At 37.1% G+C, this 17,500-nt stretch overlaps 1 protein-coding gene across 4 annotated transcripts in view; it reads left to right on the top strand.

Annotated features, from left to right (window-relative positions):
- Positions 1-17,500, top strand: part of LOC135200838 (hexosaminidase D-like) — a 105,648-nt gene that overhangs the window by 39,525 nt on the left and 48,623 nt on the right. For all 4 annotated transcript variants that reach the window (XR_010311376.1, XM_064229529.1, XM_064229532.1 and 1 more), the window contains one exon: positions 8,531-8,589. The gene's annotated coding sequence lies outside the window, so the exon portion shown is untranslated. Of the gene's footprint in view, positions 1-8,530; positions 8,590-17,500 lie in introns of those variants that run through there.

Here is a 17,500-nt window from a genome sequence, read left to right as displayed (position 1 = left end):
TGGCGCCTTTTTTATAGTAAATCAAATCTCAGCTCTCTCTCTCCATCTCTCTCATCTCTCTCTCTTCTCTCGTCTCTCCTCTCTCCGTCTCTCGTCTTCGTCTCTCTCTCTGCATTGACTAGTATGTTATGGCTCCCATTTTTTATAGTCCATATAAATCTCTCTCTCTCTCTCTCTCTCTCTCTCTCCTCCTCTTCTCTCTCTCCTCTCTCGTCTCTCTCTCTCTCTCCTAGATGTTTTGGCGCCATTTTATAGTAAAATATAAATCTCTCTCTCTCGTCTCTCTCTCTCTCTCTCTCTCTCTCTCTCTCTCTTCTCTCTCTCTCTCTCTCTCTCATATTGGCATTTTATATTTTCAGACAGTATTTAATTAGTGTTATGCATGTTAAGTGTATACAGTAAAGTCTGTATATTTCTCTCTCTCTCTCTCTCTCTCTCTCTCTCTCTCTCTCGGTCTCTCTCTCTCTCTCTCTCTCTCTCTCATTTACATAGATGTTATGGCGCCATTTTTATAGTAAATATAAATCTCTCTCTCTCTCTCTCTCTCTCTCTCTCTCTCTCGTGGCCTTCCTTGGCATTGACAGATGCCACCGATCCATCAAAAGAGAAACACAATCAGGAGATCCTATTTCACAGCTCCTGTATTGAGGGCTCCGGTATCCTGCACTTGAAGAGGCACAAATCAAGTGTGATCGCATTTCGCTCCACTACGAAACTGAAAGTGTGACCGTCGTATTAGATGACGTTTGATGTTTCTTCAAGGTTGGACCGTCAAGGATGACTGGGAGTCAGGTCCGAGGGGTTTTTATTGTTTGCTAATTTGTGTGACGTTGATGTAACGTTTCTAACGCTGGAATTCAAACTTTGCGTAAAATGTATACGGGATATTTGGGCCGTGAGGGAGGTAAACCATTGGAATGCAAGATCAGTTGCCTCTAAGGAATTCTCAAGCAACCCACATGCAACAAAAAAGGCATTACAAAGAAAACTTGGTTTCAAAGAAATTAGTCTAAATGAGTGCAAAGTCATTGAAATGCATACAAACATCAATACATTTGAGGTTATGCTTCAGTTCACTTTCTTGTATAATTCAGTTTGATTAATTGAGGTTAAAGACGATTTTAAGAATTATTAATCATTTTACGTTTCTGTTACAAATTAACAAGGATCAGAATGATGTCTAGAGTATATAGACGTTGTCCTAATATTATTTTCATATGTTGGCTGTACAGGGTGTCCATAAAGTCCCGGTACCATTACAAGTATTTATTGCTCAGAATGGTACTGGGACTTTATGGACACCCTGTATAATATAAATCCTACTATGTTCCTTGAGACACAAATGGCGTTATTCTTTTGGTCAGTTCTGATTATTTATGTTGATTTATTGACATTTAATTCCTTATTCTACTTGCCCAAATAAAATAAAGCACAATCCCCTACAGGGGATTTACAACATTTCCTCTTTGTTTACAAGTGTTTTCCTATGAAAAGACTTCATTTCCGTCGTTCACCTAAGATTAACTTGGAGAAACGGGGAAAGATTTCATTCCATCTCTTCAATTTCCTCTTGGCCAGATCTCATGTAGTCTATGTCTGTATATATCATTTTTATGGTTACGAATGGCCCTTAGGTGTTTACGAATAGAATATATGCATACGAAAGGACCACGAATCATTTTCGGTTTCATATATAGAAAATCAAATTTTGATTTTTATTTTTGGGGTAATGGCAGATCTACACTTAAATTTTTTTTTATAGCTCCCTGAGAAACACATATATGTTCAAGGTTGCATCGCCCTTGTTTCTTTTCTTAATCCACCCCTTTGCCAAGGTGGGCGGCGAACTCCTGGTTGTTTTAAAACCTGACCGGAATGGACAGTGTCCAAAGATTCCAAGGTCATCTGGTGAACTAGAAAGGAACCGGTCAAGTTTCTTCACACAGGAATATTTTTAAAACAAACTATTAAATATTTCAAAGATAGTGGACTCCGGCTATAATCATTTGTCAGGACAATTCAAAACAGCTCAGGTTCTATAATTTTAGCTTTTTTTTTTTTATCTTATTGACACTTTTTTTGGTATAGAATATACTTTGTTCTTGTTACAATTCATCAATTTTAGAAGTTTTTTTTGTGGCATTTTTTATTTCCAGAAAATTTTATTTCATTCAGCATATGCTTGTTCTACGTTTACAGTAAAGTGTACATATTGCCTGCTCTCTCTCTCTCTCTCTCTCTCTCTCTCTCTCTCTCTCTCTCTCTCTCTCTCTCTCTCTCTCTCTCTCACATATTGACATTGACATTTTATATCTCCAGATTGTAATTAATTAGTGATATGCATGTTATGTGTACACAGTAAAGTCTGTATATTTTGCCTACGCTCTCTCTCTCTCTCTCTCTCTCTGTCTCTCTCTCTCTCTCTCTCTCTCTCTCTCATATTAGCATTTTATATTTCCAGATAGTATTTAGTTATATGCTTGTTATGTGTACACAGTAAAGCCTGTACATTTTGCCTTCTCTCTCTCTCTCTCTCTCTCTCTCTCTCTCTCTCTCTCTCTCTCTCTCTCTCTGAAGGCTGAACATCGACGATGATGAGGCAAGTGTTACTGGTGCTGGTGACGGCCGGTTTTCTGGGAAGAGAGAGAGAGAGAGATAGAGAGAGAGAGAGAGAGAGAGAGAGAGAGAGAGAGAGAGAGAGAGAGAGCTCTTCAATGGCACATTGGGGGAAGGAAGGGAGAAATACCGAAAAATGATATCCCCGTTCTCCGGGGTTCACGGGGATGGCGGGGGGGCTGTGGGGGAAGGTCTCCTGTACTAACTTTGATGGAATGGGAAATGGCCACCTCCATCTCCCCCCCCTTTTTTTCCCTTTTTTTTTCTCCCTACCCATTCCTCATGGGGATGTGGGGAAGGTGGTGTTCTCCCCCTACCTTTCCTACTTGAATTTTTGTTTTCGCTTTACTTTTCTAGGTGTTTTATATATAGATATATGTATATATAAATGTGTGTGTGTGTGTTTGTGTTAATAATTTAAAAGTTATGCTTAAAATCGTAATTTATCTTGTTTACTCTTTTATAATATATATGTACGTAAACACACATTATATATATATATATATATATATATATATATATATATATATATATTATATATATATATATATATGTGTGTATGTCTGATTTGCGTGTATACATATAATTTACACATGCAAAGAGAAATTGAAAAACCGAACAGAAAAATGCGTAAGTTGGATGTGGAGATGAAGAAGAGAACAGTGACTCAGAGAAGAAGGAAATTGATGTCAAATACCCTTTTTGTCTTGAGGCTATTCATAGGCATTTCCTTATGTCTCGATGATGGACCAGAATTGAGGTTGCTTCACGTGCAGTACGTTTAAAACCAGTTTTTCGATTTGCAATAAACTAAATATTTTCTTTATTTTTAACGATCACATTCTAGAGTTCAGCTACATCATAGAACGACTGAACTCAAGAATTTGATTATAAAAAAAATAAAGAAAATATTGAAATCTCTCCGGTGAAAAATACCCCCTTGAACTTCAGAATTACTTGACCCGTGTTGCTAAGTTATATTTCTCCTACCATTTTATGTCTAGTAATCTCTACAGTTTTTACATCTCTGAAAATAGATGAAAAGCACATGTCTTCAGAACTTTCTAAAACAAGTTTCACCCTAACCAGGTCCCTGGTCGTTTGGGCCGTTTATTTCTAATATTATTTAAGACCATTTTATTACCTGACAATATTGTGGAATATACGCGCGTTGACTCTAACCATTACAAATCTTATTGATGGTGTCAATATATAATTTAGGTGAGGCTCGTAAGACAGTGACTGGCATTTTTAACTTGAAAATCACTACAGAGATATAAAGATGTTATTCATGCAGTGTAGTCTGTAAGATATCCGAATTTTTCACTGTATTTAGCGTTGTTTGTACGCTAATAGAAAATAAGTTAACAACACTCAATAATGAGCAGATCCTGTGAATACATACAAGAACATATCTATGTATATATACTTATATATGTATGTGTGTGTGTTTGTGTATACGTTTGATAGGGATGCATAATTTTTGCAACAATTAGGTAACTTTTCTCTTTTGCATTTTCTATTTATAAGACAGTAACAGAGAATATCAAATACTCATTGAATGATCTTCGTTATTGCAAATGTAATATTCAAATAAGTCACTATAAAAGAAGACATTTTAAAGTCTTAAAGTTTTAAGTAAAGAAGTTTTATTAGAAGAAAAAAGGGGGAAAAAAGTATAGACTTGATGAAATGAAGTTTTAGATGCAGGAAGTTGCTGGCCTAAATCCACTTCCCCAATTTTTCCTGGTCTTTCAACGCAGCTTGGCCGTGGCCGAGGTCCTCTTGCCTCCTCCTCCTTCTCTCCCTCACCCCTCCCTCCCTCCCTCGTCCCAATATGGATACCACATCCTTCCAGGGTCACCCTCCTCCCCTCCTCCTCTTCCTCCACGTAACTAACATCATTCCCCTCCCTCCGTCTAGCTTCCTCCTCCTCCTCCTCCTCCTCCTCCTCCTCCTCCGTTCTCATGTCACGTGAACAGATTGACCTCTCGCGCTAAGGCTTCTCGGACTTATAGGGTTTCATTATTTCGTCTTTGATGGGAGAGGAAACACCAGCCTGGTTCTGGATAGGTATAGCCAGGGGGGGACGTTCCAGGCATTTTCTGTTTTTTTATTTTTACCCCCATAGAATTAAGAGTTTGTTTGTACTTTTTTTTCATTGTGTCTGTGGTGTGCCCTTCCTCTGTGAGTTTATTTTAATGTTCATCCTACTAATAGTTTGGTTATCCAGGAATGAAAAACTATTCTTGTTTGTCTTGAATGGTTAACAGAACAGCGACTGTAAAGACCCAGGTTTAAGTGCAAATAAATAAAACGGGGGCTTTCGACTTTCACTAAGGTCTTTTCGGTTAGATTTGAAGATGTCTTATTTCTTATTCTTCTTTTCAAAACTCATCCGAGGAAACATATAGAAAATGGACGCGTGAAATGCACACTGGGGATATTCTTCTTGACACGTAACGTATCCTTAATTAAGAGTGACACATGATCCAAATAAGCTTGAAAGTGAAAATAGAATCAGGCACTGATCTTTTTTAAACTTGTTGAAAGAAGTGTTATTTGCCTTTCCAGGATTTTTTTTTTTATCCCATATTTAGTGTCTGTTGTTTGGTTTGGTTTGCCTTGCAAATTTCTTCTGTAGATATTAGTTTTGGTTTTCATTTTCAATTGCGGGCGATATTCATCGATATATATATATATATTATATATATTATATATATATATATATATATATATAATATATGATATATATATATATATTATAATATATATATATATTGTAATTATATTGGTGTTCAATTTGTGTGTGTGTTTTCTATCGTGATACAAACAGGGCGACCCTTGCGCATTCCAGGATTTCTTTCTTGTTTGTCCTTGAAAATCTGGAACTGCAGGTAGCGACCATGTCGTCAAGTCACTTTCCATTTCTCGTGTTACCTACAGTTGCAAGTGAAGACTGCGCTGTATTTGTTAAAGAGAGAGAGACAGAGACAGGGAAGCGGCAGTCGTGACCTTGGCCCAGTATCTGATGCCACTTCGGGTCAGTAGGTCCTATCAGTGATTCCGCAAGGAACCCTTTTTTCAAGTGACCGCCAGCCAAGCAGGTCACGCTTCGCTGAGCGTCCAGGCGGTAGTTCCCCGAAAACGGGGGGCTTACTCATAGTTCGTTCGGGTCCACGAGAATTGGGCGGTTTTCCCCTTTTATATTTTTTTTATTATTTTGGTCATTTTTAATTCGGTTTTCGTTCGTGTAACTGGACAGTTCTTTTATATATTAGTTTGTACAGACGGCAAAATTCGAGATTATATATACAGTCAAGGTCCTTTAAATATATATTTAAAGGACCTTGATATACAGTATATAATATATATAATTTATTTTTTCAAAAAGGTCTCATGATGTAATATTTGTTTATACGTAGGCAAGATGCAATACCTGTTTACACAGGTGGTAAATTTCAGTGCTCGTTTATACAGGTGGTAAAATTCAATATCTTTTTTATACAGTTGGTAAAATTCAATGCTCGTTGACACAGTTGGTAAAATTCAGTGCTCTTTTATACAGGTGGTAAAATTCAATACTTGTTTATACTGGTGTTGGACTTCAGTACTTGTTTGTGCAGTTAAGTTTCAAAACTTTTTATCAAGTTGACCGAATTCAGTACTGTTATACAGGTGACAAAATTAATAATTTCCTTATTTTCGTAATTAAACTTCAGCATTTTGTTTATAGCGGCGGGAAACCTTGACATTTGTATGCAGGTGGAAGAATCCAAAGTTTGTTTATACCGCTGAAAAAAATCTAGACTGTTTTAAAGGGTGGCAGAATTCCATGTTTGTGTCCAAAGGCGGTAAAATTCATTATTATTTTAACAAAGTCGAATGAATTCAGTATTTTTTTATACCCGTTACATTATTCAGTGTTTGTTATTCAGGAGACAAATTTCAATGATTGTTTATACAGGTGACAAAATACAATACTTATACAGGTGGCAAACTTCAGCCTTTGTTTTTACAGACGAGAAATTTCATTAATTTATGTAATCACGCTTCAGATTTCAAAAATTATTAATACAGGCGACCAAATTTAAAGTCTGCTTATAAAGGCAATAAAATTCTACCTTACTTATACAGGCTGTAAAATACAGTAACCAGTATTAATAGGATGTCACATTGAAGTCTTTTGTATAAGGCACTTATGATGCCAGAAAATCCCAGGAAACATGGGGTTGTGGCGCCCAGTTAAACCTCATGATCATGGACTTCCAAGCAGCGAAACTAACGAGTATGATTTTTTTTTTTTTTTTTTTTTTTTTTTTTTTTTTTTTTGGGGGGGGCGAAACCCAACACCTAATGGATTTTAATATTTACTTTGCCTTCGAGCATAAGTTCAGAACTTCACGCAATTAAGGTTGCACACGCTAATTACGCCTTTTTTTTTAATTTACTAATGAAATTTCCTCATTAGGAGCTGATGTAATTTGTTCACCGGTCTCTGTGATACTCTGTATTGTTGTCGTGAAATACGAAGTAAGCGAGTAAGGTTATTTAATTGTTTTTAACTTGAATTATAAATCATTCTTGACCTGTTGCTCGTAATACAGTGTGTCAGTCTTATTTAGATTATCATTTAGGTTAGTTAAATCGTAAATAAACGGGTTTTTTTTTAACGCTTTTAACGAAATTAATTAAAGTTGTCGTCATATGTATATATATTTATGTGTGTGTTTGTATATATATATATATATATATAATATATATATGATATATATATATATATATATAAGAAGTGATCTTTATCTATTTTATATATAATATGAAGTTTGAACTATTTTATACATATATACATATGTAATTTGTTTGTTTGTATGGTGTTTTTACGTTGCATGGAACCAGTGGTTATTCAGCAACGGGACCAACGGCTTTACGTGACTTCCGAATCACGTCGAGAGTGAAATTCTATCACCAGAAATACACATCTCTCACTCCTCAATGGAATGGCCGAGAATCGAACCCGCGACCACCGAGGTGAGAAGCAAACACCAAACCAACCACGCCACTGAAGCGCTCATATGTAATTTGTGAGTCTCTATATGTTATATTATGACAAACCTGACATTTGCACTGATTTATTCCGATTGCTCGACGCCGGAGAGAAGTTTTATATTACAGCCGACGGTGAGTTAACAAATTCCGAGGGACGAGACGCATCTATTTGCGTTCCCAGTTTCATCGAGGAGGAAAGATTAAAAACTGTACAGATAGAAAATGGTCGCGGGATTGATTGATTTGCTGATGGTGGTGATCCTGTCTTTGGCGGCTTTCCTTCGTCGAGAGAGAGAGAGAGAGAGAGAGAGAGAGAGAGAGAGAGAGAGAGAGAGAGAGAGAGGAGGAGGGATGTAATGCGATAACCGCGTCGGGGGAAATCAAAGGGTTTTAATCAAACGAAATATTTTTGAACAAAACTCGGTCTTAGTTCATTATCGATCCGTTACATTTTGTGGGGGAATGTGATGACATCTGTAGTCTGATTTATGTATATGTATGATACATATGTATGTGTATGTGTTTATGTGTTTGTGTGTTTGTGTGTGTAATACACGTACCATTTTTGGGACAACCGTCCCTTTCTTTTAAGGCAGAATTTTTTTTAATTTGCCAGTGCTTTAAGAAAACGTTTTTCGAAATCACATGCATGCGTTTGCGTGTATAAGAGAGAGAGAGAGAGAGAGAGAGAGAGAGAGAGAGAGAGAGAGAGAGAAAACATCCAGTAGAAAATAAGTCGATAAAAAAACACTAAATAAACACGAACATTAGTTCAGGTGAAACTAAGTATATATTTAATATACACCAGACAGTATTGTGGTATGGCTGTTTGCATTTATTAATAATTTTATTTCTTCCTTTTCAGGACGTGTGAATCTCAAGAAGTTCCAGTAAGCTCCGACGGACGTGCCAGCTGAGGACCCAGTAAGTGTGCCCGCCCTGCTAATGATATCATTTTGTGTGTGTGTTTGTGTGTGTTTCTGCTTGCTATTTTTCTGGCTCAGTCGTGAGCAGTGAGAATGTATATTAACTATAAAACACTGAAGCAGTGGTTAAAGAGTTCTTTAACACCATTTGTAAGAGATTTATGAATTCATATACATGAGTGCAGTATGTTGAAAGAGGGACACCTGTCAGTCAGTAATTCAGGATTGAACTTTCCATCTGTAATGAAGCAAAAGCAGTTTTTTTTTCTCTCTCTCCTTAATACCGAGAGGATCGTATAGAGTCTTGATTGGTATATGTAAAATGTATGTACGCATGTTTTGGGAAACATAGAACTTATGGAGTAATGAAAACAGCACAGTTTTAAGACAATTGAATATAATTTTTATTGTATCTTCGGTTTAATAACATGTCTGAATTTGGAAAAAAAACGATATGTGTAGGTTTATAGATAACTAGGTCGTGTTTAGCCTTGATGACAAATGCGTATCCACATATTTTATTTAATATACGTGGAACTTCCATCTATTTTGGTTATGATTTGAAATGTTGCATTTTATAATTCAACGAAACACACACACACACACACACACACACACACACACACACACATATATATATATATATATATAGATATATATACTATATAAATATACATATAGATTTAGTATATATACTATATATTATATATAATTATAATATTATTAGTTGAATATAAATATTAATATATATATGTGTGTGTGTGTGTGTGTGTGTAAAAGGGAGAGGTAGTACTTAGGCCACGATACTTCTGAACTAGAGAAAGATCCGCGTCTCAGCTGTTCTTGTAACGCCCTTTAAGCCGTCTCATATCACATTATTCACCTGACATAGATCAATATTACCCATAATGCTCGGCCCCTCTTCAAAAGAGGCTCTATCGCTCCCTTTTTCATCCTTCCTCCTTTTCCTTTTCTTTGATCTATTAAGATTCCTCTCCTGTCTGAATCGGCGTCGGCCTAAAGAAGAACATCTTGATGGCAATAGTCTGATCTGATGGAATCGACATTCACCAGTACCGGGGCGCTAATTCCTGAGGTGGATGCTGGTTAGGTTAGGTTAGCTTAGGCTAGTAGAGGATCTCTGTAGCAAATTGGGTGTGGGAAACATTATAAGATTATTTTCTCGAACATTATGTGGCTAGTTTTTAAGATGTGGCGTTCCCCCTTTTAACATGAAAACAATCCGGTACTCAGTTACATCTCGGGACAATGCTAACGGGGTAAAAGCAGATAACTAAAGGGGGGGATGAGGAGATTCCTGAAGTCTCTTGAAGGATGGAAGGTTGTCAGAGTTAGGGAAAACAGAAGCAGGAAAATATTCCCAAAGCCTGGTAGAGGAGTAAAGAAACGGCAATGCACATTCTTGCAGAGTAGGTGATACGGACCACACTTCAGAAATAGATCAAATTCATCATCTGGGTGATCGCATGCCGAAGACGTTTTGCCATTACTCTAAAAAGAGGGAGGACATAGCCCTACCCGTCACGACACCTGCAGACTCAGACTTGAGATTATAACATCTTCAGAAACTGAAGGCTGGAATTTAATTGTCTGTGCTTGTCGACGGAGGGTAGCCCTCGTGGAAGGTAACAAGTTTTCGTATTCTCTCAATTTGTGTCTGTTGATTGGGGGATCCTGACAGTTTTGTCGATGATCGAGTCACTAATGAAACATCTTCACTTCGTCTCGAGATATCCGAGTGACACCACCAAGGAAGACAACAAGAAATGGGGTATGGAAAGGAAGAAAGAAAGAAAAGGAGAGTGGTTATGAAGACGAGGGAAATGGGAAATAAGACGAGACTACTAAAGCTTTGGAGAATGAATAAGTGGATGGTAAACTTTGTACTCTAAAAGTGGGAAGAGGTTGCCTCGTGGGTGCTATAGTATCAGCCAATTGTTTTCCAATGTCCTTATCATTCAGCGTCGTTATTCACTGACCACCCGTGTTAATAAAAACAAAATTTCAATGCAGAAAAGGTACAGACTTTAAAGATACTTATTTGTCATCTGTATTTTTTTCTCTCTCTTAAACGAGAGTTAGGCGTGAGGAATCATTGCAAAGGAAAAGCTTTGGCGTTGGAATGGGAATTGAAAGCTAATCGGCGTTGGAATGGGGATCGAAAGCTAATCGGCGTTGGAATGGGGATCGAAAGCTAATCGGCGTTGGAATGGGGATCGAAAGCTAATCGGCGTTGGAATGGGGATCGAAAGCTATCGGCGTTGGAATGGGGATCGAAAGCTAACGGCGTTGGAATGGGGATCGAAGCTAATCGAAGCTAATCGGCGTTGGAATGGGGATCGAAGCTATCGGCGTTGAAATGGGGATCGAAAGCATCGGCGAAATGTCAAAGTCGCAATTGGAATGGGGATCGAAAGCTAATCGGCGGGGTTGGAATGATCGAAAGCTAATCGCGTTGGAATGGGGATGAATCGCGTTGGAATGGGGATGAAAGCTAATCGGCGTTGGAATGGGGATTGAAAGCTAATTGGCGTTGGAATGGGGATCGAAAGCTAATCGGCGTTGGAATGGGGATTGAAAGCTAATTTGCATGGAATGGGGATCGAAAGCTAATCGGCGTTGGAATGGGGTCGAAAAGCAATCGGCATGGAATTGAAACTAATCGGCGTTGGGAATGGGATCGAAAGCTAAGCGGCTGGAATGGGGATGGAATGGTGGGGATCGAAAGCTAATCGGCGTTGGGAAGGGGATGGATGGGAATGATCAAAGCTAATCGGCGTTGGAAGGGGATGGGGATCCGAAAGCTAAAATCGGCGGGGGGGGGGAATGGGGGAATGGAATGGGGGGGGGGGGGATCGAAAGCTAATCGGCGTTGGAATATGGGGGAAAGATGAATGGGGATTGAAAGCTAATCGGCTTGGCGTGGGGATTGGAAAGCTAATCGGCTTTGGAATGGGGTTGGAATGGGGATGAAAGCTAATCGGCGTCGAAATTGGAATGGGGATCGAAAGCTTATCGCGTTTGGAATGGGGGATGCGTGGGGAATGGGGATCGGCGTTGGAATGGGGATCGGAAAAGCAATGGCTTGGAATGGGGATGGGAAAGGGTATCGCGTTGGAATGGGGGTTATCGAAAGCTAATCGGCGTTGGAATGGGGATTCGAAAAGCTAATCGGCGTTGGAATGGGGATCGAAAGCTAAACGGCGTTGGAATGGAAGGAATGGGAATTGAAAGCTAATCGGCGTCGGTTGGAATGGAATTGAAAGCTACTAAACGCACGGCTTGGAATGGGGATTGAAAGCTAATCGGCGTTGGAATTGGAATGAATTGAAGCTAACTGCATTGGAATGGGGATTGAAAGCTAAACGGCGTTGGAATGGGGATTGAAAGCTAAACGGCGTTGGAATGGGGATTGAAAGCTAAACGGCGTTGGAATGGGGATTGAAAGCTAAACGGCGTTGGAATGGGGATTGAGCTAACGCGGTGAATCGGCGATTGAAAGCTAACGGGCGAATGGGGATGAATGCGGGGAATGAGGCTATCGGCATTGGAATGGGATTAAAGCTAATTGGCGTTGGAGGATGGGGATTGAAAGCTAATCGGCGTTGGAAGATTGGAATGGAATGAAGCTAAATAACGGCGTGAATTGGAATGGGGATGAAAGCTAATCGGCGGCGAAGTCTTGGAATGGGATTGAAAGCTAATCGGCGTAATGGGAATTGGAATTGGGATTGAAAGCTAATCGGCTGGCTTTTGGAATGGGGATGAAAGCTAATCGGCGTTGGGAATGGATGAATGGGGGCGAAAGTAATCGGCGTTGGAATGGAATGGGATTGACAAAGCTAATCGGCGTGGAATGGGGAATTGAAAGGCTTGGAATGGGGAATCGGCATTGGAATGGGGATTGAAAGCAAAGCTAAACGGCATTGGAATGGGGATTGAAAGCTAATCGGCGTTGGAATGGGAATTGAAAGCTAATCGGCGTTGGAATGGGGATTGAAAGCTAATCGGCGTTGGAATGGGAATTGAAAGCTAATCGGCGTTGGAATGGGGATAAAAGAAGCGTTGGAATGGGAATTGAAAGCTAAATCGCGTTCGAATGGTGGTTGAAAGAAAGGCTAATTGGTATCGTTGAATGGGATTGAAAGTAAACGCTTGAATATTGCATTTGGAATGGGGAATTGAAAGCTTACTGCACCTTGCCGTCCATAATCAGTTAGTTATTAACTTGTGAGGGAAATTGGAGGTTACAATATCCTCACAAGGTTATAATTTAATCAGGTTCTAAAACGTATTTCGGCCGTGTTGAAATACTCACACGTTATAATTTAATCCGATATTCGGGGCGACTACAAGGTTAAGTGATTTTTGAAGGGGAGGAGAAACAGATCGTTTAATGTTAGTTTTGATATGGAAATGGGGACGTGACCTGCCTTGTTTACTTAATTATTCAGGTATTGTGTTGTCCATAGATGCATTTGGGGGATAAACTCTTGTTAGCAGTGTGATGTTCCTGCACTCATGAATATATATATTATATATATATATCAATATATATTATATATAACTATATGTATATATATAATATATAATATATATATATAATATATCTATAATAATATATATTATATCTATCATATATGTTTTTATTTTATATTATAGTATATATATATTATTTATTTCTATTATAATATATCATATATAACATATATATTATTAATATTATAATATTATTATATAGATTATTATAATCAACACATAATATATATATATTATTATATATATATTAATATATATATATTATATATATATATATAATAGATATAAATATTTTTTAGTTTAATTATATATATAAATTTTATATATTATTATATAAATTGTATATATAGTTACCATATTATATATATATCATAGGATATATATATATATATATATATATATATATATATACTATATCTAATAATTATTATATACATATATTGATATACATATATATTATATTATTATATTTATATATATATACTATTATATATATATTATATATAATATGTATGGATGATATGTAAACACCACACAACACCACACAACAACATATATATTTATATTATATATACAGAAAAATATATATATATATATAATATATAATAATAAATATATATATATTATATATATATATACACAACACCACCACCACACACATATATAGATATATATATATATATTATTATAATATATATATATATATGTATGTATGTATGTATGTATACACACACACACACGGACACACCACACACACACATATAATATATATATATATATATTATATATATATATCTATATATATATATATATATATATAATATATATATATATATATATATATATATATGGTATATATATATGTATATATATATATTGTGGTCTCGTGTGGGTTTTATGTGCTTATCTCTGGATTATGCAATCTCTCCCCCTCAGCAGTAATTTTTGCACTTTCATATTTGATATTTGATGATGGATGCATAATATTAACTCTTCAGTTGTAAATGTTATATTCGGGGTGACATACTGTATTGCTTAACGCTGTTACATTGCATTAATCATTCACATCCCTGCTCTCCTCAGTCTATACTTACACACACACACACACACACACACACACACACATCACATATATATATATATATATAATTATATATATATATAGATATATATATATATATATATATATATGATTGTAGAGGGTATAATTTGGAACAGGATTATATGAGAGAGAGAGAGAGAGAGAGAGAGAGAGAGAGAGAGAGACCTTCTAAGAATCCATCTCATTTCGGCGGGTCCACGTCTCATTTCCCGATCGCCAGAAGCAGGCAGCCAAAATGACTTTTTATTCTGTAGCCAGAAGAAAATATGGACTGTGCGCCGTGGAATGAAAAATTCCCACATTTTGTTATGCATTATGGTTGAAGGACTAATTTCTTTAAGACTTGCTTGTTTGATTCAGTTCGAGTTGTGTTTTCGTTGATAATACAAACGATAGTGATAATAAGTATTATTATCTTTATTATTATTGTTTTCTCTTTCTTCCCATATCCCTTCGCTGAGTCAGGCAAGTTGCAGCAGCATCCGATACCGCGGAATCTGAAGGTTCCTGATTAGGCTTCATTTGGGAACTAATAAATAAACCTTCATCTCTTGTCCCTCTTGGAATCCGGACCAAACGGTAATCATCGAGAGAGAGAGAGAGAGAGAGAGAGAGAGAGAGAGAGAGAGAGAGAGAACTCGTTTTATGTATTTCGAGAACGATATAATTAGTTCTTGTCATTGATTGGTAATCCCACGAGAGAGAGAGAGAGAGAGAGAGAAAATCTTGGCCAGGATATCTTTGGGACGAGCCTCACAGCGATGTGCTGTCTGGGGGCCATTACGATTTGATGAGTTTTCAAGTGTGTTATTGCCTTTTATCGTGTCGTTAATGATGCATTAAATTGCTACGGCTTTGTTTGCCCACACTGAGTGTGTGTTTGTAGTGCCAGGTCCTTAGCGAGGAGGTGGTTATGTACTCTCTCTCTCTCTCTCTCTCTCTCTCTCTCTCTCTCTCTCTCTCTCTCTCCTTTTTTATCTGCTTTTGGTTGTGCCTACTGAATTTCCGAATCTCTCTCTCTCTCTCTCTCTCTCTCTCTGCTTCGGGTTGTTCCTACTGAATTTTAGAATCTCTCTCTCTCTCTCTCTCTCTCTCTCTCTCTCCGTGTGTGTGTGTATGTGTTCTCTGGTTGCTACGAAAAAGATCATTCATATTTTGATAAGGAAATAAAATTATCATTTTTAGAAGAAAAAGTATTGGCTGTTTGTTCACTTTTTTATTTAATTTTTAAACCACAAAAATAAAAGATGATAAGAGTATGATTGTAATCGCATTGACACGTCCTGTATAATACACAAACTACTACTGGGAAAATGAAACACTGGGTGTATATTACCGGGTTCGTCTTTATATCCTGGACATCTTTCAGTAATCTGGATGATGTCTCTGATACAAAGACGAAACCGGTCAGGATTTACACTTTAATTTTTCCCAGTTTAAGTCGTGGTTCCATGCGTGTGTATTAAACTATGCATATAACAGAAGCAGTACAATATGCACTAAGAAAAACAGTGGTTTGAAACTGTCGTTGAACTCTGGTAAGAAATTTATTTCAGTTCCTCTTGGAAGACGAAGTGACGTCATCGTCAGGACTTTGGAAATAATGATAAAGGAGGCGAAGTTCTCTTGTCTGTCAATAGTGCCTGTGGGAAAATGGAAGTTTTTTCCACTTACAAGCAAACTTCATCAGAAACCTCACTGGAATCAGTACTGGACAGAGAGAGAGAGAGAGAGAAAGAGAGGGTGATTTATGAATCCGTGTCTTACCATCTAGAGCACTAACAGATACGATTTGATGACTTTATGAAATTAAAGCTTCCAAGTCAAGAACAGTGAAAAGAGGTAGCTAGAGAAGTTGGAAAGCATATTAAAGGATCTTAAGGTAGAACTGGGAAGAAAAAACACTAAGGAGCATTAGTTAGAGAGGATGGACAGCAGAGTTGATCAATGAAGTGGAAATGATGGTAAAGTAAAAAGGCTGAAAAGTCGGTGCAGCTAGTGGCCGAAGGGACCCGTCGATCACCCTTTACGTGAGGTGTACAGACGGCACTACTCTCCTTCGGGGTAGGAGACTAAAAATGAACTGAGAAGAGATGGAGTGACAGTAGTCTAGTAATTTTAGTTAGTGGATCCTAGGTTCATTGAATTTTCACAACTCTTGACATAAACCGCCCCCCATCCCCCTTTCTTTCGTGCAGTGATTTTTAAACGGGGGGAAGGGGGGGGCAGAAGCTTCCAAGGGGGCCGCAAGCAGGGTTGCCAGATGGTGCCTATTATTTTTTTATTTGATGTTGATTGAAAAATTGCCAAAAACATTATCGCTGCTTGTTTTCTCATTAATATCTCAAGACATGTCTAAAATTCAAAATATACGTCAATTTTCATTACAAATCCTTTTTTATGAATAGTATACAACTAGACAGCATACTGTTTATAGATTATAGTTGACAAAAATTTGAAGAGTGGGGGGCGTGAGATCTATATATATAATGCAAGGGGAGGGGGGGAGGAGGCAAGACGAAAAGGTTTAAGAACCTCTGCGTTTCGTGACGTTCTCACTATTCCCGAGATAACTAAAACTCTGAGTTGGGAGATTAGACAGAAAACTCACGTCAATTCTTACAAATGATGGAGAGGAGTTGTCCGTTCGTGAATGACAGGAAATTTGTTGTGTCCTGTACAGCATAGGAATCCGTCACGGATTTCATGACATCTGTGTACTCTCTCTCTCTCTCTCTCTCTCTCTCTCTCTCTCTCTCTCTCTATTTTGGAAGGAAATAAAATTAACAATTTTAGAAAAAAAAAAGTATTGGCTGTTCGTTCATTTTTTTAACCACAAAAATAAAAGATGATAGCCGTAGCATCTTTCCATTTTGCCTTGATTTTTTATTTTGTATTTTTTTTTCAATCCCAAAACTGTTAGAACTTACGTAGACGCAGAATGTGTTTTTTTCCTTCTTCTTCTTCTTCCTCCAAATATCAACACTAATATCGTGCCGGGTTTGCATAAATATTCGTTCTAATTTTTTGGAAGCGCGTAATTAATGCTTGTATCTAACATGTCTTTCCACATTTTGTATAGAATATACTTATGTGTACTATATATAAATATATATTTGTGTATGTATGTATGTATTTGATATATATAGATATATATATATATATATATATATATATATATATATATATATATATATATATATATATATTAAAGAATATCTGTACGTCCGAAATATATAACAATAGC

The sequence above is a fragment of the Macrobrachium nipponense genome, chromosome 27 (genome assembly GCF_015104395.2).
Source record: "Macrobrachium nipponense isolate FS-2020 chromosome 27, ASM1510439v2, whole genome shotgun sequence".
In the NCBI taxonomy this organism is placed as follows: Eukaryota; Metazoa; Arthropoda; class Malacostraca; order Decapoda; family Palaemonidae; genus Macrobrachium; species Macrobrachium nipponense.
The sequence above is the reverse complement of the archived record's forward strand: the minus strand, read 5'-3'. Positions and strand labels throughout refer to the sequence as shown.